General features: G+C 33.7%; 1 long non-coding RNA gene across 7 annotated transcripts in view; it reads right to left on the reverse strand.

Annotated features, from left to right (window-relative positions):
* LOC122240906 overlaps positions 1-5,428 on the reverse strand; it is a 58,091-nt gene extending 52,663 nt beyond the window's left edge. For 5 of the 7 annotated variants that reach the window (XR_006220690.1, XR_006220689.1, XR_006220693.1 and 2 more), the window contains exons 1-2: positions 5,177-5,254; positions 5,030-5,099 (exon numbers count right to left, since the gene is read on the reverse strand). This is a non-coding gene — a long non-coding RNA (uncharacterized LOC122240906). Of the gene's footprint in view, positions 1-5,029; positions 5,100-5,176; positions 5,255-5,275; positions 5,314-5,345 lie in introns of those variants that run through there. The other 2 variants (XR_006220692.1, XR_006220691.1) reach the window with 2 other exon arrangements.
* Positions 5,429-6,000: the final 572 nt, after the last annotated feature.

A 6,000-nucleotide genomic window follows, 5' to 3' on the forward strand; every position in this document is an offset into this window, starting at 1 on the left:
AACTTACATTCACATTTATAAGGCTTTCACAAATGTACTTGGAGTAGTTTGACTTTGAGGTTCTTAAGTATTACAAAGTGTAAATTGTGAGTCAACAAATTTAATAGAAAAGAAATAATTATTCAAGGTCAGACCAAAAACAGGAGAAAAGAGTAAGTCAATGAATTTAAGTGTAAGAGCATATGGCAGCATAATAGAAGTGAAATTTGTAATTCTAATGCACATCAAATAATATTTAAGAACAAATTCCAATTACAGAAGAAATCAAATACTAAATATGTGAAGAAAGAAGAATGAATAAAATGTAAAAAATGCATTTAAAATATTAATAAAAATATTTTAAAAAGCAAATCTATTTTTTAGACATAATTTTCATTACAAAGAGAAGAAATATGTAGTAAAAGAGTATCTCTGGCAATAAAATATGAAGGGAAGTCTTCACTGTTGTTAGTGAAATTACATAAAATATTCACAGATTGATTATCTAAAGAAGATAAATAAAGCTATTTGTTTCCACAGAAACTTTGATGACTTGATTTTTATTCTATTTTAAAATAACAACCCTGTGTGTATATGAAGAAAAGCCATTTATGCTTGAATACATTCATGATGAAATAATTCAGATGCAAAAAAAAAATGTTGGGGCACCTGGGTGACTCAGTTGGTTAAGTGCCCGACTTGATTTCGGCTCAGGTCATGATTTCACAGTTTGTGGGTTCAAGCCTGTGTCTTGCTCTGCGCTGACAGCATACAGCCCACTTGGGATCCTTTCTCTCTCTCCCTCTCTTTCTGCCCCTACCCTACTCTTGCGCACACACACACTCTCTCTCTCTCTCTCTCTCTCTCTCCATCTCTCTCTCTCTCTCTCTCTCTCTCTCAAAATAAATAAATAAATAAACATTAAAAAAACAACATGTTAACATCACTAAATTTGGCAGAATACTGTATATGTTCTACTGAGCCTTCACTTTGTTTTTAGGCTGTTATAAATTCACCCCTGTTCAGTTTAAAAAAAAAGAAAGACAGATAACAATAATGGATTCTTCACTGGAAAATTTAATTCATGTTTAAAAAATCTTTAAAATTTAAGGTTAAAATTATTCTGATGAGAAGATATCAAGATAATAAGATCAGAGAAGAAATCTACTTAATATATATAACATAACCAATATTTATAGCACATAGAATAAAAAGTGAACAATGATGTTTAAAATTATCTGGTTTGGGGGCACCTGGGTGGCTCAGTTAGTTAAGCATCAGACACTTGGTTTCAGCTCAGGTCATGATCCCAGAGTTCGTGAGTTCAAGCCTTGCATCAGGCTCCGCAATGACAGTGCCGAGCCTGCTTGTGATTATCTCTCTCTCCCTCTCTCTCTGCCCCTTTTCCCATGCTCTCTCTCTATGTCTCTCAAAATAACCTTGAAAGAAAATAAAATTATCTGGTTTAATGAGGGAATTAAATAGAAAGATTTTAGCTTGTGTTTATTTAGTCAATAGGAATTTGTGTGTATATGTGTGTGTGTGTGTGTGTGTGTGTGTGTGTAGTAATAAATGTCATGTCTGTGTAATACAAGTTAAAAACTGCCTCAAAATTCTTGTTAAGAAAGATTTATAATCTTCCAGAGCAGATGTAACTTCAATAGGTTTCAGGATTTATGAAAACAGAGTTGTCACAGTTCAATTACCTATAGTCATTTCCAGGACTGAGAATCACAATAATATTTTAAGTTATTCTATAGTGGACAATACATACATGCATTTGCATACATGCACTACATATGACTTTAGCAGCAGGCCAGCTAATTGCCTACCTTCTATAAATTAGCAACTAGGAAATTATTTTCACTCCTCATGACATCTATTTCTGTACATTTTAATGAATCATTTCCCAGCTGATCTTATTCTACCTCTTTCTAAATCTATTATTTCCTAAATATAATAATCTTATATTAAGATATATAAATAGTGTGAATATACATTTTAGTGTGAATTCAACAGAACAAACATTTATTGAAAACATAGCATTGCTTAGAATAGGTGGGATAATGTGGGAACTTGAAAGATTAACCAAGTAAGTTCTTTGCTTTCAAGCACATTAAAAGGGGATAGATACCGATATCTATACCGATACATATATACCACAAATTGTAATTTGTTGTTGACTATCAAAGTGATTTAATTTTGTATAATAAAGAAACAGCTGTGGAACCACAGAGGGAATTGTTTTGAATCCACTGGGTGGGGGGAAATGCTTCAATCATGGCATATGTAGCTTTTGAGAGGATTCTTAATGAATGTGTAGGATTTTAGTTGGTGACACAAAATTCAGTTGGAGAGATGAATAGGAGAGGAAGAACTTTAGAACATATTTTTTAAAGATGTGGAGACAGAATATGGGATTTATCTTTTGGGGTGGAAAGGAGGAGTCTGAATATAGTTTAGAACAAGAAGCTCTTCCATTGGCCATTGTGTATTGTTCTCCTGTTGGGATTATAGGACTGTTATTCACTCCTCACTTTGAAATACTGCTAACATCTCTACTGTGCCGCTTTCTAATTTGATGAATCTTTCATATATTCGATTCTCATTCAGAAAACTGATTATCAAGTTGGGCAAATTCACTTACATTTCCTTTGATTGTAAGTAATTTTATTTTAGGTAAGGTTCAGAATTTTCTTTGATTGGATTTGACTAGAGAGAAAATTGCAAACCCGGTGTCAACTTCATTTTAGCCGGGCTTCACAATACAGTCAATTGTTCTTCCTTTCCAGTGTAGTCTTTTTGTCTTTTAGCTAATAGCTTTCAGACTTACATAGGCTATCTCAATTAAACACTGTATTTAGCCAGGAAAAGCTGATGAAACTCTTCCTCAAAAATTGGAGAGGCTTTACTTTCTAGAACTTAATATGTACCAAATCTCAAAATGGGTAACAGTGGAATTCTGATGAAATTGCCTAAAAAGCACAAAGTATTTGTGGGGCGTCTGGGTGGCTCAGTCAGTTGCATGTCCTACTCTTGATTTCAGTTCAGGTCGTGATCTCACAATTCATGAGTTAGAGCCCCACATCTGGCTCCATGCTGACAGTGTGGAGCCTGCCAAGTGTCCATCGATGGATGAATGGGTAGAAGGGTGCCTGGGTGGCTCAGTCAGTTAAGCATCTGACTTCAGCTTAGGTCATGATCTCACGGTTCATGAGTTCGAGCCCCACGTCTGTGCTGACAGCTCAGAGCCTGGAACCAGCTTCCCATTCTCTGTCTCCCTCTCTCTCTCTGCCCCTCCCCTGCTCACTCTCTGTCTCTCTCTCTCTCTCTCAAAATAAATAAATAAACATTAAAAAGAATTAAAGAAATGTGAGTCAAAAAGGGTGATTAATCCATTTTCTGGAGAAAAATATGATGAAAGAAAAGACCAGGAAGATAATTGCTTTGGTCATCTGCATATTATAAAGAATGTCATTTTTTTTATCTCCAATGTTTCACTTTTTTTTTATTGCTCAGCTATATTTCTTTAAAATTTTTCCTAATATAACTCATTTGGTTCAAATAATCATTTTATTTTCTTTAATTTGTAGTTGCTATTCCTTCCTACTATCACCAGGTGAGAACTGTCTATTCAACCCCAAACACTGGACTGGGCAAATTAAAATCTTTAGGCTTCAGTTTTCTCTGCATAGACTCAAATTTCTCATGCTAGTTCAACAGTGACTTAATGATACAGTTAGGAGCAAACTCCAGATTTTAAACTCTCATTTCACTTTTCACATTATCACAGTGTTTATTATTTATGGTATTAGAGTGTGATATAAAATCAAAAGACTTGGAACTAGAAGAGCTGGGTTCAAATTCTGGCCTGGGTAACTTTGGGAACTGTAATCTTTCTGAACCTCAGTTACCTCATCTATAAAATAAGAATAACTATAATATCTTATTTCAGAGGGATGGTTTGAAGATGGTATGATAATATTTGGCTATCCATCAATTACTATATAACCCATAAAAGTTATAAATATAAGAGTTGTTATTAAGCAGTTATGATGCTATTATGTAAATAATCCATTGGGGATCACAAATTAATGTTTTTAATGCTATCCTAACATGGTTTTATTACTAATATTTCAAAGCACACCTATCATTAATGAATTTCTAATCCAAATAAAGTTTGTCTATAATTATTTTGTAAAGCATAACAGTATGTATTCCATTCTAGCCATTATAACAACCTCTTTTATGTCAAATATTAATTTTTTGGAAAAGGTTTAACTTACATTTTTAAAACATGTTATCACTCTTTTGTTTCTTTTTGGAAGAGTTCTGCTGGCACATTCATCTAAGGTAGTGCTCTTCCTAATGCTATCCTGCTTCAACCGAAATACTTGTCTCAAAAACCCATAGGTCTAGAGTGACATTAACCATTTTTTTCTGAGGTTTTATAAACAAATATCACCTCTAAAATTTCTTCTCTATAATTAGGCAACAACAGTAATGAGGATGGTTTGATACATAAAGTATTTTAATTTAAAAATAATCAGAAGATTTAAAGTTCCATTTCAAATACATGGTTTCAACAATTATATTGTATTTCTTGAACAGCAATTCAAGTCAACAATCAAATGATTGAATTTTGACATTTTTGAACTATCTCACCAGTATCATATATAGGACTAAGTTTTTACTCGGTAGGAGAAAAAAATCATAAGAGGATCCCAGGATCCTATGCTTGCAAGATTAAATAGAGAAGAGGCAAAGGGAGCTATATAGAGGACAAGTGAATCAGCACTCGCTTTCATTCCTGTTCATGGAAATACAATGGAGAAAAGGAAAATTTTACAAAAAATCTTTCACTCAAAGAAATACACAAGCTGAGATATTTCTAGCTGCAGTTTATTTCTAATGCAGTGAGTTGAAACACAAGCTTCCTCAAATCCTTTCTGCCCCTCTCACCACTCAACCACTGACAACAATGAAATGTTTTAAAGTATTTTAACTCTTTGATTAAAAAGAATAATTTTAACAAAATCTGCTTACTTACAGTCATAAAGGTAATATTTCCAAGAGACCATGGTTAAGGAAAAATTTTCAAGAGCTAATGGTGGATTTCTCTGAAACAATAAAAATAAAAATAAAAGAAGGAAATTTAATGATTACTGTATATCTGCCTTTTTCCCCCCACACAAACCTATGAAGTAGACATTATCAATAAAGAGTAAGCAATGAACTTGAAGCCTGATAGGCTATATAATTTGCCAAATATCACACAGCCAATAAGTGGAAGAACCTTGGATTCTCCAAAAGCAATGTGTTAAAGGTCAGGTCACATTTCTCTTTGTCTCCAGATATGTCATTACCTTTATGATGTCACAAAGTCTTTAATCCTTCTGGACTACAATTTATGCCTCCCTAAAATGAAGCTGTTTAAGTAGAATCTTTCATTCTGCTTTGTAACTCTGTGATATCAGTAGTCCGGCTAGGGCATACCTTGACAGAATAATTGGCCAATACTACAGGGTCATGGCATCATCTCTGAAGCTTGCCATAAATGACCTGAATAAAGAAAACCCAAATATAATAATGGCCCCATTATAATTCACTCAGTAGTGTTCCTTTGGCCTGAGAGAGTTAACATAGCACCCTGATGCCTAGCCTAATATCAGACAGCAGATGAGGCATCTGGGAGATGGAGATCAATGACATCCCTGCTTGCACATCAATCGTAGAATAATTAACTAAAACCAAAAACCAGGAAGTTCAAAAATTGAAATGTTCCCCATTGCATTTTTCTATCACCAATCATTGTTGTACATTATTATACAGGATGTACTTGTGATTGAGGAGAGAAGCCTTGACAATTTAATGAAGAAAAGATAAAACTCAGTAATCCTATAGAGAAAAGCTAGTGTCCTATTTATCAACAAATGCATTAGGAATCTTCCATCATTAAAATGTACATCAATAATGGCATGAAACAAATAAGTGCTGAATAAGTTTCCTACTATAATGAAG

Source organism: Panthera tigris, chromosome C1 (genome assembly GCF_018350195.1).
Source record: "Panthera tigris isolate Pti1 chromosome C1, P.tigris_Pti1_mat1.1, whole genome shotgun sequence".
Lineage (NCBI taxonomy): Eukaryota > Metazoa > Chordata > Mammalia > Carnivora > Felidae > Panthera > Panthera tigris.